The sequence below is a fragment of the Haemaphysalis longicornis genome, unplaced genomic scaffold, assembly GCF_048455015.1.
Source record: "Haemaphysalis longicornis isolate Haplotype H1 unplaced genomic scaffold, Haemaphysalis longicornis Haplotype H1 scaffold_8, whole genome shotgun sequence".
NCBI lineage: Eukaryota > Metazoa > Arthropoda > Arachnida > Ixodida > Ixodidae > Haemaphysalis > Haemaphysalis longicornis.
Genome location: NW_027526445.1, coordinates 113,889,351 through 113,916,723, shown reverse-complemented (window position 1 = coordinate 113,916,723; position 27,373 = coordinate 113,889,351). Strand labels below are relative to the sequence as shown.

The following is a 27,373-nucleotide window of genomic DNA, read 5'->3' as shown; positions in this document are numbered from 1 at the left end:
CCTTCACTCCGTGCGAACTATTGTGATGAGGCGAAAAGCAACAACACTCGTTTGTACGAGATTTGGGGGCACATTAAAGATCTCCAGGTGGTCAAAATCAATCCGGAACCCTACACTATGGCTTTCCTCGTCGCCTGCGTTGCGTGGGCGCGTTAAACCATAAAATCAATTAGGCAATTAACAATTGTTATGCTTGTACATTTAAACTAAAGAAACCCGAGGTTGCACATGGTCGCTAGTCTTCTGTTTGGCAACTATACCTGGTAAATTTATTTTTCCGTCATTTTTGAAAGAACATCTGCTTGTTAGAACTTATTTTCGGCATAATTTATCTTTTTCATTCCCTCTTCGAGCAGTTTCTTTAAATTGCAACGTCCGGCGCATACGGAAGAAGCTCCTTGCCACAGTTGATTGCAAGCGCCCATGGCGGCTTTTTCCTGTTGTGCTCATTCCCACCAGGGGCAAAGTCCGATTGCTTTACCACTGAGAAAGGAACTGGCATTACGGTTAGGGGCCAGCCTCTCAAAGGGTGGGTGCAAGAACACGGCGGAGAGTATTTAAACGCGCTCCGCGAAACAGGCGCCCATCAGACCCTCAACCGGAACGTTTCTTTAACAAGGCCACTGCTCATACATTGCCGTGGATCCCCTGGAAAGCACACCCTTCCTGTCAAGGTAAGTTCACCTGCTGACGTGTGCACTAGTCTAAGTTTTGTCCAGATTTTTTGCTTAGCTCCTGAAGGTCATGCTAGCATTTGGGTCAGGTTTGTGACGAGTGCTATATGGAGGACGGCTTTCGGCACAGATTAAGTGAAATCCTCAGTTTGTGTACTACAATCAAATGCAAGATGCTGTACTGACTGAGACCTTTGTACTAAAAAGGTTTACTTAGATGGAATACCTCCGTATTCAGAGTATTCTACATACTACCTTTTTTTTGCTGAAAGTGACTCCAACAGAAGTTACTGCGATTTGATGAAACGCCAGGAAAACCGGACGTACAACGTTCGTAGCGGGAAAACAAGCTCAATTAGCAAGATAAACATCTCCCCTTGCAGCATACAAACGCATTTCATCACCTTAAACTCTGAACGTAGCAAAACTGGCAAATATGTCACATCGCGGTCAATCAACTGTTTTCTGTGAGGCACTCCGGTTGTGCCCTCTGTTATGCATACGATACAGACGGGAAAGCATGTGGTGTCGTCAGCTGGTTGTATTTTAACGGTATCGACAGTGTTCTCACCAACTCCTTAAGATGAACCGCCTCTCGAATTTCATGGCTCGGTTGGATTTCGCATGAAATTTATGACTTTCCGGAATGCGTTTCCCTCCAGAATGCGTTTTATTTATTTTTTTTTTTGCCAAGTAGAGCAATGGTTGCGTAAAAATGTGTTGACTACTTTGCCCATTACTTCCTACATAGGAGTGGCTTCCATTTTTATATATTTTGAGGCAGTATGCGTGCTTCAATGATGCTTCGCTCCTTGAACGAGTGGTCTTGTCTGCATGATCTACGAAATGGAAAGTAGCATAATCGCATTTTACAAATTCCTGCTGTGCCTAATATTTGTCATTTAAGGTAATCATGAACGGATCCATCCTAGCTACTGGTTTCCTGCTCCTGGTACTTCTCGCCATTTCTGTTTCAGGCAAGTCTTTATGTATTTTGTCCAGCTAATCCCCTCCCCGAACCTCTGAAGTTTTTATGCATTTGCATGCCAACAATTATGCAGCCTAAATATCCCCGTGCTGCCGTACAATACAGCGAATCGATTATCGAATGGTTTGCTTTGCTGGAGTGGGACCACACACGTCTCAACTGCATATTATATGCAAAGCCTGTGTATTCAAACTGTTTTTTTTTCGAACAGCGCAAAAAACACCGTGCAAGACGTCTACGTCTCTTCCACTGATAAGAAAATGAACGGATGCAAGACGTTGACAAACTATATTGCACTTTGGCATTATCTGCCATGCTACAGCAAGGTTTCTCGCGTTTTCCCACTACTGTTCTATTAGCAAATGAATGTCAGACAATCGCAAGATGTGTGCTTTTTAAATGTAATAAAATTATGACAGTAAGCAACTGATGTATACTTGTGAAACACCCTTACAGAGGACCCTGGTTTTCTCTGTATCCATAATCATAAACGCCTTATCGTCCCTTCCCGAAGAAAGTTGAGAGAACCGCAAAAGATTTCTCACATCAAAACTCGTCAAACTTCCCTGAAAAGTTTCGCCAAAAGTACGTGTTACCGTCGCTGAAATTGCGTCCAATAAATCGTTAAACCATCAAAGACGCTAATAGGAAACGACAAGCGAACTCATTTGACGATCTTGTGCACACTGAGAAAACGTATCTACTGAAGGCCTAAATGCATACCGATGCGTGCTTTACAAGATAAAGACGCTACTGTAGTCCTGATTCATAACCGATGCGGATTTTGTCTTGGCTAGAACCGTTCCTTTTTAGGGATTTTGAAGCAACGGTTTTGATACTACGGAAGCCCAGTTTCAAACACGCTGGGCGTCCCGAGCGAGGTCTTATCAGAGCTGTTTGAGTGACCAACTGGTCCTACGGGGAGTGCATTAGAATTTAGGCACAACGCAACACTCCCACGAATAAGGATTTCGCATGAAAACCTGGATATGTTTTTTGAATCTCCGCTAAGTTTTATGTGGTACATGGCTCTGAAGCAACCTGGCAGAGTTACCTTATAGCGTGTATGCTAAGCTATACGAAAAATTAACGATTGAGTCGTATCGCTTAGCATAGTAGCTTTCCGACAGATACCATAACACAATGATGAAAAATACAATAATGTTTAGAAGACAGCTCTGAATAACACGAAATTAAAAAAAAACTTTTCTAAGCAACCATATACGGGTTATATACCATGTATATGCGCGGGCTTAAGGGTATACCTTGTCATCTACTTGTGTTATTGGGAACCTCAAATTATGCACTAGCGGTCGGGAAAAGCTTCCTTATGACATTTTTCCCGTTCACATTCAGGAGAGCCTCCATGCCCTGAAATCTACTGCATTCAGGCAAGCAAAGTCGCCTGCTTCGTAGGAACCGATCACTGCCGCTGCAGCTGCGGTAAACCTCTTTCATTTTCCAGTTGTGTTCAATTGTCGGTATTTTTTTTCCTTCTCTGCAGCAAAGAGCACGTACCACGGTTGTTAACAGAAATGAAAAGAACGGGAGCCACAATAAATTACTTTCACTCGCGCTCCAGCTTCCCGCCAGTATACATTCACAGTCCGTTCTGCTCGCTTGCTGCGTGAGTCAACTCCTAAAATCAGTACCCCAGCGGACCTCATTTTAAACCCGTTTGACCTAAAATTGTTTCCCTAAAGGTTGACGTTTTACAGGGCGCGCCGAGTATTACCACTTAATGCTCTTATTTGGCAGTAAAATTGATCCTGCTCGTACAGGTTCACAACAGCTCTTTAAAACGACGCACACTAAATATTCTTTGTGAACCCCTTGCATAGCTCCGTAATGTTAGTACGACGTGTTTCGATTTTGTAGATGAGCTTCGATATTGCCAGCATGGTCTTACGGGTTCCGTTTGCCTTGTTGCTCTTCTTGGGAGTTCTATTTTGGCCCTCTCACGTTGCCCTACACGTAAAACACTAATATGGTCTTGTTTTTTCATCTTCCATGCACTGCCATGCCAATATCGGTAATTAAAATATTTCCTGAAAGGGTGCTCTCTTACTGGAGATCGTTTTTTCTTCCCTTCAGTGAATGACAGAAATACCTGCGAACAGTTGCTCGGCCGCAAGTGTCCAAGAGGATTCTCACTCAGTTGTAACATTACCGTCAACAAATGCACTTGCAGATGTGGTCAGTATTCCACCTTCTGTGTAAATACTCACACAAAACCATACCTAATGCTAAATTCCTTACGGAGAGATCGGACGCAGCCAGCAGGCTGTAAATAATGCTCTCCTAACACAGTCCTTCTACACTCATCTTCGGCTCCAGTATGAGTGGACTTAGCGGCAATATTGCCTGTTCTTGCTCATTTTGCAAGAGTGGAGCATGTTTGCCGACTTTCTAGCGTGTATACCTGCGTGTGCTCGTGTTTATCGCAGTGTATTAGAAGTAGGCACGCTTTTTTCAACGAAGAAGCGCTTAGTTACCCCCGCTACCAAAAACGCCAGCTCTCACTTCCAGGCGAGGAAAATAAGCAATGACAGGAGCCGAGCCCATCTAGTGCGGTGAGTGCCTAGCGTTCCAGCAACTATCTAAGCCTTTTCACGTGGAGCACAGGTTCCGAGTGGATTTAGGTATACTCCAAAGAATTCCCAGAGGAGAAAAAGTTGCCTTCGGGCGATTGAGTTTTCTTACGTGCTTCGAAGGCGAAAATATTGACTTACGCTTGCTATACTTGGCCTCTATCAGGCGGTTTTTGTAATGTCATACCGCGAAGCTAGGGTAATACAGGTTTGTCTCCTCACTAGGGAGTTACGAAATGTCTGTGCTGTCATAGTGAAATAAGGAAAAGAACGGAAGGCGATGAAGAGGGCACCGCGCGATTTCGCCGTAAACAAGTATTTAATGGGGGTCGCTAGGGGAAACCATGATGCTTCCCCATAACTGCGGGACTAATTCGTATATCCTAGTCGGTAGCAGCTGTTCGTGAATGAAAAGGCCGCCTAAATTTTCAAATATTTTGTTTTTCTTGAGCAGTTAACGAACGTAAAGCACGTTTGGGGAGGGAAAGAGATGCTTCTAAAATGAATAAGACCAGTCACTAAGCGGCAGAACTCGGACCCAAAACACACACCTAATACGTATAGCAATCTTAGTACATAGTTTTCCGCAACACTACCAAAAACACCAGCGCTACCAGACAGTTTTATATCATCCTATGAAGAAAGTATGGAGAAACAGTAAGTGACTGAGTAAAATGATTAATGAAGCCGGGTAAAAATAACCTTCAAAAAACGACAGGTGAGTGACCCTTGTTCTTTCCGGAAAGCCGCGAGAATTCACGCTGCTGGGGTCAATGAGACCAAATGTTCTTGAACTTCAGGCCTTCAACTTATCAGTTCGCACTCCCACTGCTCCGATGACGTGGAAGGAAGGGGTGTTGAATTCCTACGTAGGTGGTTTGTGCAGGGAGTCTGGCAAGAAAGGCAGTTGTAGGGGTATTGGGTGGAAGAAATGCGGCACAGAATGCGGATGTTAAAGCATATTTGGGTACAGAGTCGGCACCAAGGGGTACCCTCATGATCCTTAAGGAGAGGTGGAATGATAGTGAAGGCAGATAATTTAGTCTAACTAGTTCGATGAGGGACTGTACTGCCGACTCGTGAATTATGAGCGGGGATGCTTGGAAAATGATTTCGCGTGCAGCGGCGTGAGCCCTTTTGTTTCCGTGGAGGGGGGCATGTCTTGAAATCCGTATTTTGTACAGTAACGCTCATTATTAAAACATTTAACTACCCCTACTAAGGAAGGCTCAGAGGAACGAGAAAGCTTCCAGCCTTCGCTGGAAGTGCATCTAATCGATGGTCAAAAGTTCAAATGCTTAAATCGCAGACGGAGTGCGTACCGATGCGACTAAGTAAACCCATCCACTAACTCACTGAACGTATACCGGCACACGTGGGTTATGAAATAAAGGTATAATATTTTACTCCTTCAGCATTATCGAGGCTTGCATTGTACTCATCTGTCACCGTCCTTATTTCACAATTTTCGCACAACCCTTTTGACACCATACAAGCCCAGTTTCAAGCCCACACATATGTACAGAGATGTTATCAGAGCTTTCCGGTCCGCCAGTGGGTCTATGGAGAAAAGCAATAGGTTTTGGCAAAACGCAATCGATCCGACCACGAACGCTTTCGCTTTAAAAACACCTTTTGTGGGTCGATCAGTCGGTCGTACCGCATTTTGGTATTAAACTATCTGGGGACTCAAAGCAAGAGAACGTATTTCATTTTGTGACCCAGTTGTGTAAAAATACAACAGCGATACAGAAGCTGCGCCTATTCGAGACCGCGTACCCGCAATGAAAGGTTGCAACCTGGCTAGCTCTCTGTCGTCGTTCCCTGTTCTTATACCGAAAAGAAGGTGAGAGAGTTGGGCAGTGTTGTTATTTTTTTAAGTGCACATTCCCCCCGGGAGAGTGACATTTGACCTGCTGTCGTTTGAACGACTCTCGTATGCAGAGGGAATACGGCACTACTCCCTCCAACGTACAGATCAGGCCTGATCGCTTTTACGAGGCAATACAGTAAAATAGAAAGGCTAGGTATGCTTCCACAAAATTACCATTTCAAACGTTGTGGCACGCAAGTACGTAGTACAACACGCATCCAATCACTCAGTGGGAAGCACCGAAGCAATCTTCATATTTTTGCTGTTAGTACAGGGATCTACTAAACCTACTTGCAAGCTCGTCTTGTTAAAATGCATATGCTCTGGTGTAATCATGAAGACGTTACGGCGTCGGGCCACTGTTTTGAAACCACGTGGCTTGATAGATCAATAACCAGAGCGTTGTGCAACGGGGAGTGCTTTATTTGGCTTCTCTGTAAAAAACAACAGCCACTCGATGAAAAAGATTATTAAGTGGCCTGTACTTCATAAAGGGGCGTGCAACTTTAAATTATATCTATTCATTGAACTTGAGCACGGTTCGACATGTTTGTATCACATACTAATGTTTTACTACAGAACCAACAGGCTACAAGTGCGTTGATAGGCTGAGGCATAGAAGGCCGTTATCTGGCTGATTTCGGCCATTGTAGCCTTTTGATCGCTAGGTAGCCGCATAGGTCGCAATTTGCTGCCTATTAATTTTGAATAGCAATGCTGGATTGGCATTCTTTCCTCTATGTGCTCTTCACCTCCTTAATTTGTTATGTACAATAATGCAATAGCCGAACGTTTTTATTTTTCAGTGCGCTACTCATGATTGAAGATCTTGGATGCACATTTACTACGGCGGCCTGCGGGTTTTGGGAAAGTAGGTTTAAGTACCAATAAACGAATGTTCTTTACATTGCTGGCATTGCTGCGTTTTGTAGCTTCCACACCGCAAGTTGGCTGTCTAGATTTCACCTACCGTGGTGGGTATGTATTAGCAATGACATTACATTTCTGGCATCCATGAGCTACTGCATAAAGACTCTTGAGGACTGCATAAGAAGTGACGGCACGCGTCACGTGGCCCGCGGCTCTTACGCAATCTTCAGCAGAACGCCACCCCAACGCAGCGCACTCGGGTGCGACTCGCTTCAGGCTTTGCAGGATGCGCGTCATATGGTAACGCCAGAACGTTCTGAGTCAAATGGACACCGAACAGACCATTGTCGTTATTTGTGTGCCCAGTTTAAATAGTCTTCAACAACAGCAGGAACCATGGAGTATAAATTCTCAAATATCTGTATGTGAATTTCAGTGCTTGCCTCCAAGCCCACGCACGGGGACGTATCCTCGCCTTTGTGGCCCTCGGTTATAGGCCCTTATAGGACGGCGTTTTAGGATATCAGCGGTTAGCCTGTACTATAAAATGTGCAAGGGCATTTTTTGAACAATTTATTTCGTAATGTATCTAACAAGAGAACGTCGTGTCAGACGTTACTGACGGGCGGGTGTACGGACGGACGGACGGGGTTCTGGGGAAAGTCGCCATAGAATGCTTGCGCATAAAGATGTTAAACCTATAAAAAAAAAGACCGAGGCCTTTTCCGCTATGGGGGTTTCCAACTCAATATCACACCAGAATATCTACGCCCACTGCAGGACAACGGCCTCTCCCATAGATCTCCAATTATCCCGGTCCTGTACTAACTGCGACCAATTTATCCTCGCACACTTCTTGATCTCATCTGCCCACCTAACTTTCTGCTGTCCCCAGCTATGTTTGCCTTCTCTAGGGAGCCACTCTGTTACCCTTATTGACAAATGGTTTCCTTGCCTTCACATTACACGCCCTCCCCACACCCATTTTTTCTTCCTAATTCCTACAAATATGACCTTAACACGCGTTTGTTCCCTCGCCCACTCCGCTCCCTTCTTGACCCTTAATGTTACACCTATGACCTCCCGTGCCGTTTCTCGCTGAGTCGTCCTCCATTTAAGTTGAATTCTTTTAGTGAGCCTGCAAAGCCCTCCCTTGAATACGCCAAATAATATTACAAAAGGGTCATCAAATCCTGTTTTTGTGGAGGTTTAAATATTTCCTTACCAGAAACCCTTGCGACGACCCATCACCTAACTAGTTTATTTCACAGGTATCCAGCTCATTCCTACGGTACCAAGCAGCACTCCAAAAATTGATATTTAAGAAGCAATTACTTATGTAATTCCGTGGGTACAGGCCTCCCTGATTGATTGCGGACCAATCAAAGGGGAATTTACGTCAGGAAAGCTGCTTTCACTCTTGTGAGGGGCCCCTGACCCTTGTCCATCTGGCGGGGCCCGCGGCCATCATGGCGTGTTGTGCTATTGCCGAGGGTTTAAGAGTCTGGCGGCATGTCCTGGAACAGGCGGTGGTGAGTTGAGCGTCCACCGTGGCTTTGGAAGGCACCATGTGCATTCGCTTGTCAAGTTGGCGCCGGGCACCTACCGGTAAAATAGGTACAACCGACTTCCCGGCCTGGAGCTCGGCTGTTTTGTGGGGCTACAACGGTTGGGAAGTTCACCCGGCTTGCACGGGAAATTGCCCCTATGGAAAGGCGCGGCTGCAAAAACGCAGATAACTTTTACAGATCTCGGTGGACCCCGGTATAAAACACTCTCGTATTAAAAACGAAAAGGAAAGCAGTTTTTCGCGCCGTTTTTCCGCTGAACTGAAACGAGCTTCAAGAAGGAAAAATTGAGCGCACAAGCAAGATAAGAAAACGGGGAAAGAATAGTGGCAGAATAAGGTTCGTCAATTCATATCTTTGTAAATGTCTGGTTTAGTAGGATAGGTCGAGTTACATAGCCGCGGACCAGAGGCAAATACACGGGAAAAGTGTCACACCAGCTTCTACTGGGTTGTCTTCGCCACATGTTGTTGAACATATTGGTGACATTCTTCGGCGTGCTCCGCTAGTTGCGAAACCGGCGTAAAATCACTGGAATCAGGGTTGCAAGGCAGGATGGGGCCCAGTGTGCAGGTGTGCTCAAATCATGTCACTGTCTCTCTCCGTGGCCGTATTATGTGCATATTTTATGAACGCTAGTACGAGCTCCCAAATGGAGTGATACAGCGACACGTACATTGCAAGCATATCTCCCAGGGCGTGTTTGATTGGCACGGTAAGTCCATTGACTGCCGGGTGGTACGAGGAGCTCTTGTGGTGAACAACGTGGCATTGCGTGAATAGAGCTTCCACTGCGTCACTAAGAGCGTAAATGTGGCAGTTGCTGTACAAAAGTTCCTCTACATAGCTCTTCCCCTTAGGCAGAAGCTTTGCACGATTGTCGCTCCCTTTACAGGCATAAACCTTTTTAACTTACTAACCTCGAAACTTCCGTTTTATTAGTGGTCTGTACTAGCGGTACTGCTATTTTCGCAGTCCACAGGAAGATGTAACTGCGCATTCGCAACACAGCCGAGGGCATGTCTGGATCTTATTGAAGTTGAACGGATGAAAATATTGTTAGCATCCTTGGTCAATCTACCGCTACCGGTTGGCGGAGTCGTTCTTGGTGTGGGACCATCAAACTGCCTTCAGTGCTTACTCCTCATCTGTACATTACCATAATCATTAGCGAACGTGCTCCAGCCCTTCGCCCTTATCTCTGAATTTCTAATTATCATGGTGTGTACCAGCTTGTTTCTCGCTTGAGCATCGGAATAAACGGTCACCCTGGACATCGACCTCCCCGGTGAACCCTGTCCTCTCAATATTTATATGCGTGGAGAAAAGCCATCCACCGCGCTAATAGGAGCCACAACACCGATAGCAGCTGCCGGGTGAATCGCTGTGAGTCGCTGAGGTGGAGAAGCCTCACAAAGTTCTACAAGCTTTGTTCCACAAGCTTTGACTGCCCCCCTTCCCGAAGCCTTCGTGAGGTGGGAAGTTATAGAGCCCTCGATCATGCACCGCTTGAAATAAAACCGAAGGGAGTCGCAATAAATGGTATTAAAAATGGCAGTTTCTGTGTGCAAGGCAAATTATGAGCAGAAGAATGTATACTTTTTACTGCCGCAAAAATTAACACCTCCATCCCTATTCTATTGCCAAGTTATGCGGTGGAATATATGGCCTACTAACCTAACGCTAACTCTGCGTCGTTCTTTCACGCTTAAAAACCATTGACATTTTGCTAAAAGTTGGCTGAAATCAAGACCAACAAAACAGCCGTACTTCGAAAGATTCCTCATTCGGCACTCACCAGAGAATCATTCTGTCAAAATTAGGAGCACAACAGTAAGATTGACAAGACTTACTTCATAACGTGCGTTCGCGCGGGCAGCTTTCGGCATGTAGGAGGGGTGCCGCAATGCGCCCTGTACCGGGTGGAAGGGTAGTGTTATTGTTAATATGATCCCTCGTATTAGCCTACTTTACTTTGAAAAAAAAATAGCGCAAATCTCGATAACAAAAGGGAACTGGTATAATTGTATAGTGACCACGGCCGTATATACGTCACTATATACGTCAGTAGTGACCACGTCACCACGTCACTATTTGGTATAGTGACCACGCACTATACAAAATTCAAGATAACTTGGGTGTCATTGGATACTGCCATGGTTGATGTGCTCGCACCGCTTCTACCTTCCTACGTTTTTGGGTCCGACTCACCAACTGAAATGCTAGCATCATAAAATTATTAGAAAAATACCAAGAGAACAGTTCGGTGAATAGGTGTTGCTAGCAGTGTTTTGTTCCTTTTTTGCGCCTACGAGTCTCCGTTTTCCGTTTGGTACTTAATATTATCATTTGCGGCGCTTTACCGCACCTAACTAATCGATGTAGCGAGCTGTACCGTGCGCGAGACTTATTCAATGCCAGAGCCACCCACCGCTGGTGCCTGGCTTCTCGTCCTATATCAATCGTCACGGCCGCGATATCATATCAGTGCCCTCAAGACGCCTGTATCCCTCTGCGGAAATGGTACTTTATTTGCGTGATATTTTCGCTCTGGCTGTTATTAGCCTGAACGAACCCCCGGAAATTAAGAACCTGTTTATCCGGTGTTACGAATGAGCCCACCGATGGGCATGGTTTCAATGCTCCTCGACCGTGCGGCGAAGCCTCCACTACGTGCGCCTTTCAAGCAGGCCCCCTTTGTCGGTGACTCACGCTTGCCCGTCTCGACAAGCCTGGATCTGTGGCGCCTATCTATCGGCGCGATCAAACTGCGGTGGAAGGCCGACGCAACACGTAGAGACCTGCCCCAAGGACGTAGAAGCCCCGCGTCCTCAGCGAACACCTCCTCTCTCACCTCTCTCGGACTCAGCGTGCACCGCTACTACCGACTGCTCACGAACTCTGGAAAGAGTGTTGTGTGTGTCTGTGCCGTTCGTGTCGGGTGCACAATCTAGAGGGAATGCTTGTTTCGACCGTTAGCGCTTTGGGTATAAATAAGACTCCTCCAAGCGCTGTATTTCCTTCCTGTTTGAGTAGTGAATCAATGCTGTCACTATGCACGAGTCCTGTACTGTAACCTCGCACGTTAGGGCATTGTTCTTTGGCTTCGGCTCATCTCTCGCTATGAAGTAAACAAGCTAAGTTTTGCCTACGGCTTCTGGACTTCCTCACGGCTGCAACATTGGCAGGCCGCTCGCTTCAAACCATCAAACCATGCTTCAACACGTATGTCGGAGGCGACGGAGCTCGGCTCCGGTCAGCCTTCCCGTAAGCAACACCGGACAAATTTAAGGACTTATTAAAATTCAAAGCGGCGTCGATCTGAAAGTCGGGATTTGTCACGCAGAAGTGGGGGGATGTTTGAACAGAAATAGTTATACGAATGATTCGTACTTTCACTTAGAATTTTCTCTTGTGAAGTTGTAAGTGCAATGCAGAAAGTGGCGATTGTGAACCTATTCTACATCTACCTCCCTTTTCCCACTTCTTTCTTCTTAACAGTGCCGCCTCAGAGCCAGCAGTGATAGTGCTCCGTAAAGTCGTTTTCGATGCATATGTACCATTTGCAGGGGCTCCAAAGTTGTGCAAGCAGGCGCAGTTTATAGTATACCTATCACTATTTCAGCTGCTTTGCTAATCCATTAAAATGGCCCGTTAACGCTGCAGACTATTGGGTGGTTAGCGCAATCTCATATTCACTGCTGGTGTACTAGCGAACGGCAAGTTCTGCTGGGAATATGCTATATGCACTGCATTGGTCGACTTCCTGCTACCACACATGTACCCTCCCACAAACTGGCGATAACTTCTCGTGACAACGTATGGCTGCGTATTTGTAACCATCTCAGGAAATATTTGAATACGGACGAATATGAAGAAGGCGCAGATATTACGGGAAGGAACAGCAACACGTCTGTGGGTGCCCGAAACAAGAGCGTGCAAGGAGAGAAGAGTAGGATGACATCGGAACGCCGTAGAGAAGGTAAATTGGCTGAAGCTCCGGGTGTGATTTTAAAGGGCGAACTTCAACGATTGGCGGTGACCTGGCCGTAGCGGCGATACCCCGATGACCCGCCGCGGTGGCTCAGTGGGTAAGGCGTCGCGCTGCTGAGCACGAGGTCGCGGGTTTGATTCCCGGCCGCGGCGGCCGCTTTTCTGATGGAGGCTATAAGCAAGAACGCCCGTGTGTACGAGATTTTGGCGCACGTTAAAGATCCCCAGGTGGTCAAAATTAATAGGGTGCCCTCCAGTACGGCACGCGTCATCCCCTGTGTTACGTCGGCGCGTTAAACCCTTCAATCAATCAATCAATCGATACCCCGGTGGCTTATGCTGGCACATCGAGGTACGCCCCACAGTGACGGGCCACCCATTTAATGCCCGAGCTTCAGGACCACGATCTTTGTGCAGGTACCCTGCCTTCATTTCCTTCTTTGGGGCGGGATGCCACGTTTCTCCGGTAGGCAACCTGGTTCTCCCGCAACCATAGGCACCCATGAAGTTTCATACTGATATGTACTAGAGGGAAATTTGGCGCCACTGTCTAGGCAAGCCGCGCTTCAGCGAGTGTTCCATCATAACCAGGGCAGGCACGTCGCACTTGTCCTTTGTCTGGCTCATGAACAGGCTGTCAAGTTTCCTCTGGCTGCAAAAACGCAACAGTATTAAATGAGAAGATTGATCAAATTTGTTTGGTTATTCCACGTTGAATCTCCAAAAAGATTGTTTTTTTAGAGATAATTTAGAAGCTTCATGCAACACGAACAAAAAATATCTAACCGTATTTACTTGATTTTGGAATCGAGACAAAAACAAAACCTCGTGGTTAGGCAAGGTTAGTTGGCGAGGAACGTCGCTATCTGCAATGGCGGTGCCTTTCCTCTATGGGCGGCGCCCACGACAGCCGCGACTGCAGGGCCACATTTCCCTCTCGTGTATTTAGTATGAAACTCTGTGTAGGCACCTACGCTGTGCGCTAAACAGCTTCGGGTCGCGACGACTCATCGGGGGCATTACGTCTTCAGTGGGAGCCCCGTTCTTTCAAATCTAAGCAACGGCGCTCTAGCGCGACTGTGCCCTCGGGACAAGACCCGGGGCTTCAGTTTGTCGCCGATGGTCAAAAATACCTTGGCAATGCGAAGGCATCTCCGCAGCTCCATATCCCGCTCCTTTCCTGCTTTTATAGAGACCTGTGGTGCCAGCGTTTTTTAAATGCAGAGCATTTCTTCAACTCACGATGTTATACGTCCGTAACTCGGCGTCCGCACCATGGCAGCTGCGCCCTCTCCCCCACTCCTCCTCGCTCTCAACAACAGGTGCGGGCGCGCATGCGCGTGCTCCGGCGCTGAAAGAGGCGTTGCAGCAGCAGGTGCTACCTCCTCTCTCTCTACTGCGCGCGCTACGAATATACTCGTTGCCCGAGCGAAGGATACGCGGCCCGACGTTGACGTTTGGCCGCGGCTTCTCGTGCACGAAGTTCGGCGTCGGCAGCGCGCTTCAGACGCTTGCGTTCGGCGTCGGCAGCGCGCCGTCTCGCCGCCTTGTCTTCTGTCGCCGTCGATGAAGAGGATGGCATGATATCTTGAACTGGTACTGCAACGCTGTCGTTGGCTCGCGTCGCGGTACTGGTTGAAGGTGTAGCTTCCATCGCTTATGAACTTCGACGATGGCGCACTGCCCTCCCGAGAGGGATAATAAGAAAGAAAAGAATAATAATAAAGATCCAACCAATTGCCCCGCAGAGAGGGTGGGGTGCAAACGATGGCCATAAATAACACGTTACGTACTTACGCCTCTCGTCTCTCTCTCTCTCGTCTCGCAACCCAACTACCCAACCCCTACGACAACAACAACTACAACTACCACCGCCAACTACCACAACCTACGCCACGTGACCACCCCCAATGCTCTGCATTTACTCGTGTCCCTCGCGCGGGGGCAAAAACGGAGAATTTTTTGCGGACCTTGTCGGCGCTGCTGCTTGTTTGTCATGCTCGCTCGCCGTACATGCCACTTTGCATTTGACAACGCCTGAAAGTTCGGACACCTTGGAGAGTTGACACAAGGGCATTAAGTTATTTATAAAAAAGCATCCCAGGTTACAGAACGCGAGCTTTTTAAGGAACAAAAAAAAAGATAACTTGTAAACAACCGACCGTAGGAGTATAACATTAATACAGTAATTTATACCAAGAAACGCGAACACGTGTTTTAAGTTAGGTTTTTACGTTTCTTTTTCCGAATTAAACTTTGTAAATATATCTACTGCTCTTTTTTTTTTACGTTACAGCTGGCAAAATTTTGGCCAAGTGGGCGCAGCTGAAGAGTGACATTACCCTGGCTGTTATCGGAGTACGACTGCAATTGGTGGGGCCTCAATTCAGGACTTTATGCGAGCGTACAAGAAATAAACTTGTTTTTTCTTGATTCCTTTGTTGTTATTTACAGCTTTATGTACTTAAATGAGTGTAGTGAGGAAATTACTCGCGATTGATGTCGGATTTTGTTTGATCTGATAGAGATGCTGTTTTGCTGGAGCGGCTATGACAGCCAGAAGTGGACAACTGCGCTAGGTGTTGATCACGTGTAGTGTGCCTCCTCATCAAACAGTTTTCAACCAGCAGATGCTGAAGGAAGCGCACGGGCTGCGCCCTCATGAGTGATTAAGAAAAAGTTTTCACCTGAACATCAACTTCCCCAAAATTGAGGGACGTTGATGTTGCTGCTGAGGTCGGATGAGCAGCGCGACTATCTTGGCCCGGACTTCCTGCCATTCTAATATTTTATAACACGCGATGAGATCAAAAATCTTCAGAACAAATCAGACTAACCTAATTTACACGATTCCGGTTTATAAAAAAATTTGTATTCATCGCTTTTAACCCCCGAGAAAACCTTCACTTGTGGCTTATGTAAACACGCCGGTTAGCCATGTAGGCATCCAATAAAAACGCGTTGTTTTTGTTTAAACGCTATCAAAACGCTAGATAATTTCGCTTTTTTTTTCACTAATACGTATAGCTTAAAATGGTACATGATATTACGTTGCTACTGTGCGTCGCACACTTGTGTTTTTCTTGTAATAATGGTTAAACACAGTAATCACTATATCTTGGAAGGATAGACATCATTCTTCCCCAGTTTCAACTGGTCTTCCTCTTCTACATATTGGTGTTTATTTATTTTTATTTATTTATTTAGTTTTATTTATTTATTTATTTATTTATTTATTTATTTATTTATTTATTTATTTATTTGAGTACCTAGAGCGCCCAGGTTTTTTCGTTACAGTCGGGGGGGGATATAAAACTTGATACAGGGTATTTATACGATAACAAACTAGTAAGCATGCTCAGCTTGTATACTCTGCACAGATTCCAGTGAACACGTGGCCAACTTGGCAAAAGAAAGTACATAAACCGAAATGCAAACAGAAATTGACATCTTTCATTTCAACAGCAATCGCCATAGAGCATTTTGAAATTAGGTTGGTGGGGTTGAGACATTATATTCTGGTAGGTTGTTCCATTCTTGTGTGGTTTTCGGGAAGACCGAGTTTTTGTAGGAATTTATACGAAATCGATATTCGCTTACTTTGCGGGAGTGATCTAGCCGAGAGGATAGCTGATAGCGACTTACAGGGTAATATTTCGCGTGGCGTTGTAACGCAACGCACCGCAAACATGTTCCTCAACGGGTAGCGCGCGCTTTTTGCCTTTATGCAGCTCCACACTCGTGATTTTTGTATGTTCACAATTATGCAACCACTCGACAGACATCGTCGCTTTTCTTCTATTCAGAAATCATGACTAGTCTGCTAAGTTCGTGCAGATTTTATTCATGAACGTTTGCTATACTCAGTGCATTTTTTTCCGTTTTTTTATTGTTTCCTTTTTAAGAACTTTATCTTCCTTGCAACCTCTGGCGCATACGGAACCAGTTCCTTGCCGCAGCTGACCGCAAGCTCCTGTGGCGGCTTTTTCCTGTTGTGTGCTCGCCCGTTAGGGGCACAGTCCGATTGCTTTACCACTGAGAGAAGAACTGGCATTCCGGTTAGGGGCAGCCTCCCACAGGCCGGTTGCAAGAACACCGCGGAGTGTATTTAAATGGGCTCTCTCAAAACATACGCGTATCAGGCTCTCACCGGAAACGTTTCTGCGACAAAGCCGCTGCCACATAGATTTTCGTCGATTCCCGGTCAAGCGCACCAATCTAGTCGAGGTAAGCTTAACTACACATGCATTTACCAGTCTATTTTTTGTGCTGGTTTCAGGCTTGTCTGTCTAGGCTCAAATTAGCGCTGAAAACAACTTTTTGCCGAGTTCTCTATACAAGCCGAATTTCGGCGACAGATTCAGTCTACTCCTTATATTGTGCACTACGCACATTGAAGCAGCTGTACTGACTGTAACCTTAATTAAAGGAGCCATGAAGACAAAACAAAAGTTTGTTTTATTCGAAAGATTATGTGTTTGGTAATACCCCGAGCGCTTTCCTGAAAGCAAACGATACGTTATTCACTGAGAAATAAGGCAATTTAACCCAACTTTTTAAATCTCCCGCTAAATTATACATTTCGTCACGCGAACAATGGCGTCATATGAGCTGGTACATGAAACAGATACTTAGAATGTCGACTCTATATAGCACCCACACGCGGGAATCTAACAGGAACCGGAACTCATGCCGAAACTGAAACGGCTACCATTTTAAAAATACTAGTAAAAGCTATTACACCCGCAGCCCTAATCATGGAATCGCCTGATTCGGACAACAAGGCTCTTACCGAGGAGCTCGGTCTTGCATTTAAAAACCTCACACCACATGAACGCTCAGCGTTTCTAAGTGCACGAGCGGAAGGAGTTGTGGGATACACGGATGGACCGGAAAGTGACCATTCCGCGATACTTACGACAGATAACCGCCCCGCCGTGGGCACCGCTGCTTCGTCAGCCCCATCGCGACGGACGAATATAGACTTTTACGTATCTGCCGTATTTTTATTACGGTTAATAATATTTAAATTACAGTAGCAGTATCGCCTATGCCAGTTGACTGATGTCGTGTATGGGAGACCGTTCGCTGGAGCTCTCTGCTCGGACCAGAAAGATAGGAGCGTCAATGCGCGGTGTGTACGGTTTTCTTTTTCCAAGCTCAGAGCGTTTGACGGCGATTTGACCAAGTCGGCGACGAGCGGCGGCATGTCCATGAGTGAGCTAACGTAACGGTCCCTGCCGTAATCACTTCATCGGAAATGAAACGAGCGCACTCGTACTTCCTTCAGCTCCCTTTCTCCTCCGTTTGCAAAGTTCACAAAACGTAGCCACTTGCTTCGCCGGGGTTCGTCGCAGCAACGTCGCAGGACGCAGCAACGAAATTTCATTGCAAACTACTCGAAGAAACTGAAGTTTTCAGAGGATGTAAACTGAAAACGATCTTGTAACGGCCGCACCAAGCCAACACGACCATCATTCCGAAACTTCTCTGACGAGTGGCACTATCTCTTCGCTGCTTGCTGTTCCTTACTCTCCTCGGTTCTTCATAGTCTTCATAGCCTTCATATAGCCTTCATAGATTATGAGAAAGCATTTGACTCGCTTGAAACCTCAGCAGTCATTCAGGCATTACGGAAGCAGGGGATAGATGAGCAATATGTAAAAATACTGGAGGATATCTACAGTGGGTGCACAGCTACCATCATCCTTCATAAGGAGAGCAGTAAAATACCTATAAGGAAGGGCGTCAGACAAGGAGACACAATCTCTCCAATGATATTCACAGCATGTTTAGAAGAAGTATTCAGAACATTAGATTGGGTGAAGGTGGAGGTAAGGGTTAGTGGAGAATACCTCAGTAACCTCAGATTTGCTGATGACGTTGCCTGGCTAAGTAACTCGGGGGAAGAATTGCAAAGCATGCTTTCCGCACTGGACAGAGTAGAATCGTGGGCCTGAAACGTATATGCAGAAAACCAAAGTAATGATAAATAACCTCGGGACACCACAGCGGTTTGAGATAGGTGGCGACGCAGTGGAAGTGATACGCGAATATATCTACTTAGGCCAAGTTGTGACCCCGGATCATTACCATGAGGCAGATATAATTAGAAGGATAAGAAAAGTTGGAGGGCATACGGCAGACATTCTCAGATAATGAATGGCAGCCTACCACTGTTCCTGAAGAAGAAAGTGTATGACAGCTGCATCTTACCGGTACTTACCTACGGGGCAGAAACTTGGAGGCTCACTAAGAGGGTTCAACTTAAATTGAGAACGACACAGCGGGCAATGGAGGGGAAGATGATAGGTGTAACATTAAGGGACAAGAAGAGAGCGGAGTGGGTCAGGGGACATACGCGTGTTAAAGACATCTTAATAGAAATTAAGAAGAAATGGGCGTGGGCAGGGCATGTAATGCGAAGGCAAGATAACCATTGGTCATTAAGGGTAACAGAGTGGATCCCTAGAGAATTAAAGCATTGCAGGGGGCAGCAGAAAGTCAGATGGGCAGAGGAGATTCTTAAAAAGTTTGAGCGGATAAATTGGTCGCAGTTAGCCCAGGATCGGGGTAATTGGAGAATAATGGGAGATGCCTTTTCCCTGCACTATGCGTAGATAGGCTGATGATGATGATGATGATGACTCCCCTCGTTTCTATTTTTAACTTTGCTGGTAGGCAATATGACGCCAATTTCCTGTCAAGGGATTAAGATATCAATCAAGGTCGCCATTGTGCGTGCTAGAACGGTTCGTTGGCCCCGAAGAGTCTCGAACCCGAAAATTCGTCTGCGCGATGGCGAGATGTCCAGCATGGCCGACGGTAGTTTTGTACGCATTGGCGTACATGTTTGCGCGTTCGTTTGGAATTTCAACCGCTTACTCCCCCTTTCTTAGTGCCATAAAAGCAATGTGCAGTATGTTTCGTGGGCATATATAGCTCACTATGCAAACTAATCAGCCCTGCCAAACTTGCGTTTGCTTTTGCCGGCCATCACCAGTCGCACAGCATTCTAGTATGACATCATAGGTTCTGTTGCAGGAAATGAGGTAGTAGGTCGCTTGGGCATTCCTTTTTTTCGTAATTATGTAGCTTATTTGAGCGAAATTTCCCTCAAAAGTGGTGTCACTATTGTTCTAACGAGGCAGTCTTCGAATGAACCAAACTTGTGGTTTCTCTTCATGGCTCCTTTAATAATAAATAGACTAATTTAAACGCAATAGCTTCTTATTTCTGCAATAAAACAATATACGGACTGTTACAGGTTCCTACCTTCTACCTCGTTTTCTGAAAGTGACCCGGACGGTAGTTACCGCGATTTCCTGCCACGCCGGGATAACCGGGCGTTAAACCTTCGGCATGCGAACAAGCCCAACTGGCCACTAAAACAGCGAACTTCATTATAGCACGGCTTGCACCATACAAGCACTTTTCATCAGCTTGTACTCCGAACGTAGGAAAATTGGCAACTATGTTGCCTTGTGTTCGTATCAACTGCTAGTGGCAAGGCACTCCGGTAACGTCATTTAATTTTGTATGCAATGCAAAAGGGAAGCACCTGGTGTCATCTGCTCATTCGCTTTCAGAGCCATCGATATTCCTTTGACAACCTGCTAAAGGCGACCTGCAGCTCGAACTTGGTTGGTCTGAGGTACAGTTTATGGTGGCTACTATAACCATCTGGATCTTAGCTGGGTCATAGCCATAGCAGAGTCCTTCAATAGCAAAGCCGTTTTTTTTCTTTTAAAAGTTCTAAATAAATACTTCCGCCCCTTTATTCGTAACTAACAGTGGTTCGGTATACTTTATATTCATTTAGGATCAGTGTGCAACCGATTACCGCGTGTAATTAAAGCTTTGCGCCTTATATGAAGGCCCGCTTCTCTGCGGCTGACGAAATGCAAAGTAGCAGAAAAGCATTTTTCAATTTGCTATTTTGCGTACTGTTTGTCATTTCAGGCGGCCATGAAGGGATCCATCCTAGCAACTGGTTTCCTGCTCCTGGTACTACTCACGGTTTGCGTTTCAGGCAAGTCTGTAGAATATGTTCAATCCAACTAATGAGGGGACCAATCACCAGAAGTCTTTTATTCGTTTTTATTCCACCAGTTGTGCAGGATGAACAGCCCCGTGTCGCCATACAATATACTGAATGCATTGTCGAAATTTGTGTAAGCTGTAGCGGGACCACACAAGTTTCAAGGGTTTTTCAGGTGCTAAACATGTGAAAAGAAACCTTTTTCTTCAAAAAGCGCAAAGAAGACCCGTACAAAACGTCTAACTGTTGTCCGCGGACAACAGAAGACGCGGACGCAAAACACAGACAAACTAAATTGCCCCAGAGTACCTTTAGCGTTATCTGTCGCCACGCAGCAAGCTTTCTCATTCTTTCCCGAATCTTACCATTGTTTACCACTCTCCACTGGAAATACAAACTTAAGAACGAGGTCCTAAGTATAATGAGCAAATTTATGCCAGGTATATAGACTTCGCGCATTTATTGTATTAAAATTCTGAATGTAGGCAAAATTTACCGTTTTGAATTATGTTTAAAGAATGTTATCCGATGTGTTTCTTAACGCACAAGAATCCCGGGCAATGCTCATTGACCCGAAACCTGGGGAGGGATCAAGCATGCAATGTGTAAGTGTATTCGTGGCGCTTTGGCGTTTCTGCCAATGGAGATGAAACCATTGACCCTTGGGGGGTAGAGGTATGCAGTTTTGCTGTAAAAGGCTCGGGTCTTTGAAGCACAAAGCCGTCTAGCGCGAAGGGTAAATGAGTGTCCCAGTGTTTTAGTACCGTCAGTACATGAGACGACGGTTACGACGATGGCATGAAACGTTGACAGTTCGAGCAACTTAAGGGGCTTCACCCCTAAAACCTGAGTCTTCTTTCTGAATGTGCGGCAACTTCACTCTGGTGACCTGAATCTGATGTAACCTGAGGGGATTACCTTCTAGTTTGCATACTATGTTTTGCGACTAATTTTCGGATTAGAAGCAATAATGCTAAGAAGACAGTACAAAAATACGAAATAAAAGAATTTTCTGAGGTCGTACACCTTTTAAATTGACAACCTGGCATCACGTACAAATGTGATTCAGAAAATATTCATTATGACATTTTTCCCGTTTTCCTTAGGAGAGCCCCCATGCCCTGAAGTGTTATGCATTAAGGCAAGCAAAGTCGCCTGCTTCGTGGGAGCACGCGAATGCCACTGCAGCTGCGGTAAACCTCTTTGTTTTTACTCTTGTGTTCAAATTTAGGCGTTATTTGGCCTTCTCTGCAGCGAAGAACGCCTTCCACCGGTGTTGGTGAAATTCCAAGGCGCGGGAACCCCAACAAACGACCGTGAATTATGCACCACTTTCATGCCAGTTTTAAAATTTTGTGCGTTGTCACTCGCTAGCCTCGTGATTCAAGTTTGAATTTCAGTACCCTGGCATAGCTTATTCTCAGCGAAGCTGTTCTTGCTGGATGTTTTCGTGGGACGAAGTGTGGTAACGCGGCCGCAGTGACGTAGAAGATGACGTAACCGCGCGTGGATCAGAGCAAGTCCCACTTACGCATGCAGCAACCTAGGAGACGGCTTGAAAGAGCAGCATATATAGGCAAAACTTTTCCAAACCACAACCTCCTGTAGCAATCCTTATACTTGTCACAATGTTGAACAAAAAGAAAGCACTAAGCATATTTCAGAGGGTATGTCAATGCACAAGCGATGTTGTCATTTTTCTGTTATTACAAATTCACGGGTGCTATACTTTAAGCGGTGGCAAATACAAAATGCGCCTTGAAAAACAAAAATTACTTGCAACGGCCCATGTTGGCATTGTTGCGAGGTCAAAAGTTTCAAAACGTTCCGGTAGATGGCGCTAGCTCTGGCACATGATAAAAACTGATTCGCATAAGCGGGAATCTGTTTGAGGGCTTTGAGAAGCTTTCTGAAGCTTGAGCCTTGTGATTGGAAAATGCAAGAAAGTTTCGCTGTTAAAATAAGCGTTCGCGACGCCATGTCAGTCAAGCTGATCCTTGTTTGGACCGTTTGAACAAGAAAAGTTTTTCTACAGGTGGTCGTTTCACAAAACCACCCGAGACTGATCATAACAAGTTTGCATTTAGCAGCTGAAATGATCCTATTTCTACCGGTTAACAGCAGCTGTTTGAAACGACGCACACTGAAAATTCTGTCAGGACCGCTTGGAGTCTTTCCCTATCATGGTACAAAGGGATTCGGCCGTGTAGGTGAGCGTTGATAGTGGCAGCGATTACTTTAGTGTTCTTCTTGCCTTACGCGCTTTTAGTTCACAGTTCAGTTGTTTTGAGCCACTTTCTTTGCCCCTAAAGTAAAGCATTATTATAGTTCAGGTTCTGCATACTCCATACACTGCCGATAACTCCATACTCCATACTCCATACACTGCCATACACCTCGTATAAAATCTCTTCTGAAAGAGCACTCACCTACTCGGTATTTTTTGCGTTCTTTTCAGTGAATGACAGAAATCCCTGCGCACAGTTGCTCGGCCGTAAATGCCCAAGGGGACTTTCCCTCAGATGCACCTCCAACGTCAACAAGTGCACTTGCAGATGCGGTGAGCTTTGCGACAACTTTACAAATTCTCACCCCATAAATAAACTGAGTTGCGAATTTCTTCTCGGGAGATCGGACGCAGCCAGCACGATGTCAACCTTTGTTTTGTACAGCCGTCGTTTTACTTTCATCTTTGGACCCAAGGATAAACGCAACTATTGGTGCTGCAGTGCTTACCTGAGACATGCCTGTGTTCGCCGCATGTGATCATGTTTGCAGACTTGTCCTCCCGTATATTTGCGTGTGTTCGTACTTTATTCGGCTACATAATAAAAGTGGGCACGCGCTCTTTCATGCGAAAGCACTTGACCTGCCCGCCTCTCCCCCCCCCCACCCCCCACACCCCGCTATGAAAAACCGTCGCACTGAATTCAATCTAAACAAACGAAGCACGAATAGGAACTTAGCCCGTACAGTGCACTGAGTGTCTAGTGACCTAACCACTATTTACGCTTGTGTCATCACGGACACGGGTTCCCACATGGTTTAGGTACGATCTAAAAGGTTTCAAGAGGAGAAAACATACCTTAGGGGCATTGAAGTCTTCTCATGCGTTCCGAAGTCGAAACCATTGTGACATACGCTGTAATATTTTCTTGCTAGATTGCGTGTTTTTTATTGGTTCCACGAAGCCACGATAACACGGGTTCCTGTCTTTTCATTACCGAGTTCCGACGTGCTTGTTTGAGGCAATCGAATAAACTACAGAAAGGAAGGCGAAGAAGAGGAGGCACGTGCGATTTTGCAATAAAGAAATTTTTAATCGGTGTCGCGAGGGGAAGCCATGATGCTTTAAAATTTAACAAACGATAGCAGGTGTTTACGTGCTCCACGATTTTTTTTCGTGCACTACCCAGTGCAGACATGGCATCCTCAAATCTATACCAGCCGTCTTAGATTTAGAGGAGGCGTCGACAGAACTGCTACCTGCTTTCAATATAACGGCTTAACAAATATGTATATCGCAGTCGGTAGCTGCTGCTCTTCAACAAAAAAAAACACCACATAAATTTTGGAATTTGTTACTTTTTCCTTGGCAATTTTACTCAAGCAAAAAAGATGTCTGACGAAGATAAAAAGAGATGCGCCTCAGTTGGCTCAGACGAACCACTAACTTGCAGAAGCCCAACCCTACAACACACCCCTACTATGCGGTTAGCAAATTAAGTACAGTTTTCAGCACCTCTGGCAAAACTGCCAGCGCCACTCCTCAGTTTCGTTTCCTTTCAGCTTATGCAAGAAATCCGCAGAAAAAGAGAGTGAGTGAGTAAAACGTTTAATAACGGTGCGTAAAAATCAATTTTAAAAAATAAAGGTTGTGACTCCTTCCGGTAAGCCGCCAGCTATAACTGCTGCCGGCGGCCGCATGAGATGAAATGTCGGATTTCCGGCCGCAAACAAATCACTTCGCAGTCGCAGAACGCAGAAGGAAGAGGTGTTGGATGGTAGGGACATTCCCACATAAAGTAGTTTGTGCAGGAGTCTGGCAAGAAAGTCCGTTGTGGCAGTATTGGGTGGAAGGGTTTGCTACAGAACTGGGAGGCTAAACCACGTTTTGGTGGGCCGTCTGCGCCAAAGGCAGTCCATCGTAAGCGTTAGGGACAGGCGGAATGATAGTGGAGGCAGCTCCGTAGGTCGTGGTCGAGAATTTTAGTGCAGCCATCGGGGACGGTTTTGCTGAGGGGGAGTGTGGCCGACTCGTCTCCCTCAGCGGAATGCTATGGCAGGAACGGCAGCCGCCGCATCCCCTGGGCTGGAGGCGTGTGCTATAGTCCGTAGTCCGTACGTTTCGCATTCATAATTTAAAACTGTACATCCTTTCGTAAAGAAAGTTCAGAGAAGCGCGAAAGCTTCCGAACTTCGCTGAACGTGCATCCAATCGAATGTCAAGCCTTGGAAGACGAAATCTCAAACGCAGTAGCGACCCATGCAACGGTTCTTCGCGCACTGCGTGAACCCATCGACAAACGGTCTGAATGTATACCGACCGGTGGTTTATGAGATGAAGGTAAACTATCGTATTCCTTCTTCATGATAGAAGCGTTTATTGTATTATCTAGGTCACCGTTTCGTTAGCGCGATTTCCAAGTGACCGTTCTGACACAACGGAAGCCCGGTTTCAAGCACGCAAATGTGTGCAGGGGTCTTATTCGAGGTTTTCGGTCTACCAATCAGTCTACGGGGAAATATATTAACTTTTTGATAGAACGCTATCGCTACCAATCGGAACTCTTTCGTTCGAAAAGAAAACCTTTTTTTGTCGATGAGTCCCTCGCATCGCAGTTTGCTATTAAACTATTTATTTTTCTTAAAAAAAGAAAAATTCTATCCTTGTATGACGCAGTTGTGCAGAAATAGAACACATAAACACAATCTGCGTTGGTTCAATAAAGCGGACCCTCCGTCAAAGGCGGCAACGTGTCTAGGGCTGAGTGTCCTGGTTGTTTCTTCGTGTGCAGGAAAAAACATCGTACAGTTGGGTAGTGTCATCAATTTTTTAGGTGTACGTTTCCGCAAGAAGGAGGCATTGATCTTTTGAAGTTTGTATGAATCCACGTATGCGGATAGAGTGTGACGCTCACCCTCCAGCGCATAGGCTAGGAGTGGACGAGTTGTAGCAGGCAATTTAACTGTACAGTGAAATGAAAAGGCTACAATGTTTCACCAAAATGACAATTTTGTTGAAGTACGCATTGTGCATTGTTTCACGTCAGCGGAAGTGTTGACGCATTTTTTTCATGTTTTTTGGCTTTTGTATGGCGAATGTCTACGCCTACAGCTAACGTATTTATTTGAGGTACAAAAGCTCTAGTTGCACTCATGATGAAGTTAAGGCGTCGGGCCACGGTTCCTAAACCACGTCGCTAGGTAAATCAAGAATCAAGGCGCAGGTAGCAGAGTACTCTTCATGTGGCTCCTTAGTCAACACAACAGTGTTCAACAAAAAACAACGCCATTAATTGTCCCGCAGCACATGATCAGGCATGCAACCTAAATTGCTGACACATTTTCGTTTAATACGTGCGTTCTTCGACATGTTTGTAGTACGTACTTAGGGGTTAACTAAGCGACCAACAAGTTACAAGTGCGACAATACGCTCAGCCACAGAAGGCCGCCTTCTGGCCGATCCTGAAATTTCTTGCCTTTTTGTCGCTCCGTAATTGACAGAAGTTGCAATTGGCTGCCTATAATTTGAAATTACAGTGCTTATTATGCATTTATTTTCCAACCTGTCGTCTCCAATAATACAATAGGCGAACGTTTTCTCATTTCAGCGCGATAACGCATCATTCAAGATCTTGGATCCACCGTTACAACGATGGCCTGTGGGTGCGATATTGGCAGATGATCGTGGCCTCTGTGATAAAAATCATGTTTTTTTTCGCATTGCGGTTTTAGTCCAATAAATGGATGCTTACCAAGTTGCAGGAATTGCTGTATTTCTTCATCCTCGACATCATAACTTGGCTGTGTTGATTTCAACCACCGTGTCAGGTGTATTAGGAATGACATTACAAATCCAGCATCCATGGGGGACAAGATAAACAGACTGTTGAAGACTCCATGGGCATTGAAGCCAAGTATAGCGTTGGCCTAAACTTGGTAGGATTGACGCTTGGGCAAGTTGGTTAATGGTCTTGAAATAGGGGAACAGCGCAAAAGTGGACAAGCGCGAGTAGAAGGAAACGGCAATGGGATGTTGACTTACAACAGCATATTTTTCAACGTTCGGGCACCTACATACCCACACAGTCAAAAAATACCAGGAAAAGCAAGATTAACAAGATAGTGTCCCTGATTACCAACACTCGTCACTCAGAACAACCCGCTGTGCGCCACAAACACGTGCAGCACTACGTTGTGGTCAGATAATGCATCTCTCTTTCGGAAAGGGCCAGAGAAGGCATGCTAACGCAGTTTTCTTTTAGGCGTACAATTTCCGCGCCACGGAATATTTATGTGGTGTTTTTTTTTTTTTTTTTTGCTTTCCGTTTTCTATAACAATTGTTTCCGGAAATATTGCCTGCACCCGCAATCCCTAGAGTAGAGGCCCAGGTGGCCCCTGATCCCTTTGTGTTCGTTAAAGTGGTGCTCTTTTTGTCTTTCATTTGAGCGCCTTCCTCTTTCTGTGCATATGTTTAATACCCGACGGCAGCACCGAATAGACTACGCCACTTACGCAGTTAACAAACCGATTTATGAGCCTTTAGGACC

The 27,373-nt window shown here is 45.7% G+C and overlaps 2 long non-coding RNA genes across 2 annotated transcripts; both read left to right on the top strand.

The window, feature by feature from the left end:
• The first annotated feature begins 499 nt into the window (after positions 1–499).
• LOC144149373 (uncharacterized) lies at positions 500–7,033 on the top strand. Its single transcript, XR_013318285.1, has 5 exons — positions 500–674; positions 1,582–1,651; positions 3,019–3,105; positions 3,757–3,858; positions 6,933–7,033. It is a non-coding gene; the product is annotated as an uncharacterized LOC144149373 (long non-coding RNA).
• Positions 7,034–16,566: 9,533 nt separating this feature from the next.
• On the top strand, positions 16,567–26,572 carry LOC144149215 (uncharacterized). Its single transcript, XR_013318234.1, has 5 exons — positions 16,567–16,784; positions 20,520–20,589; positions 21,705–21,791; positions 23,057–23,158; positions 26,434–26,572. It is a non-coding gene; the product is annotated as an uncharacterized LOC144149215 (long non-coding RNA).
• Positions 26,573–27,373: the final 801 nt, after the last annotated feature.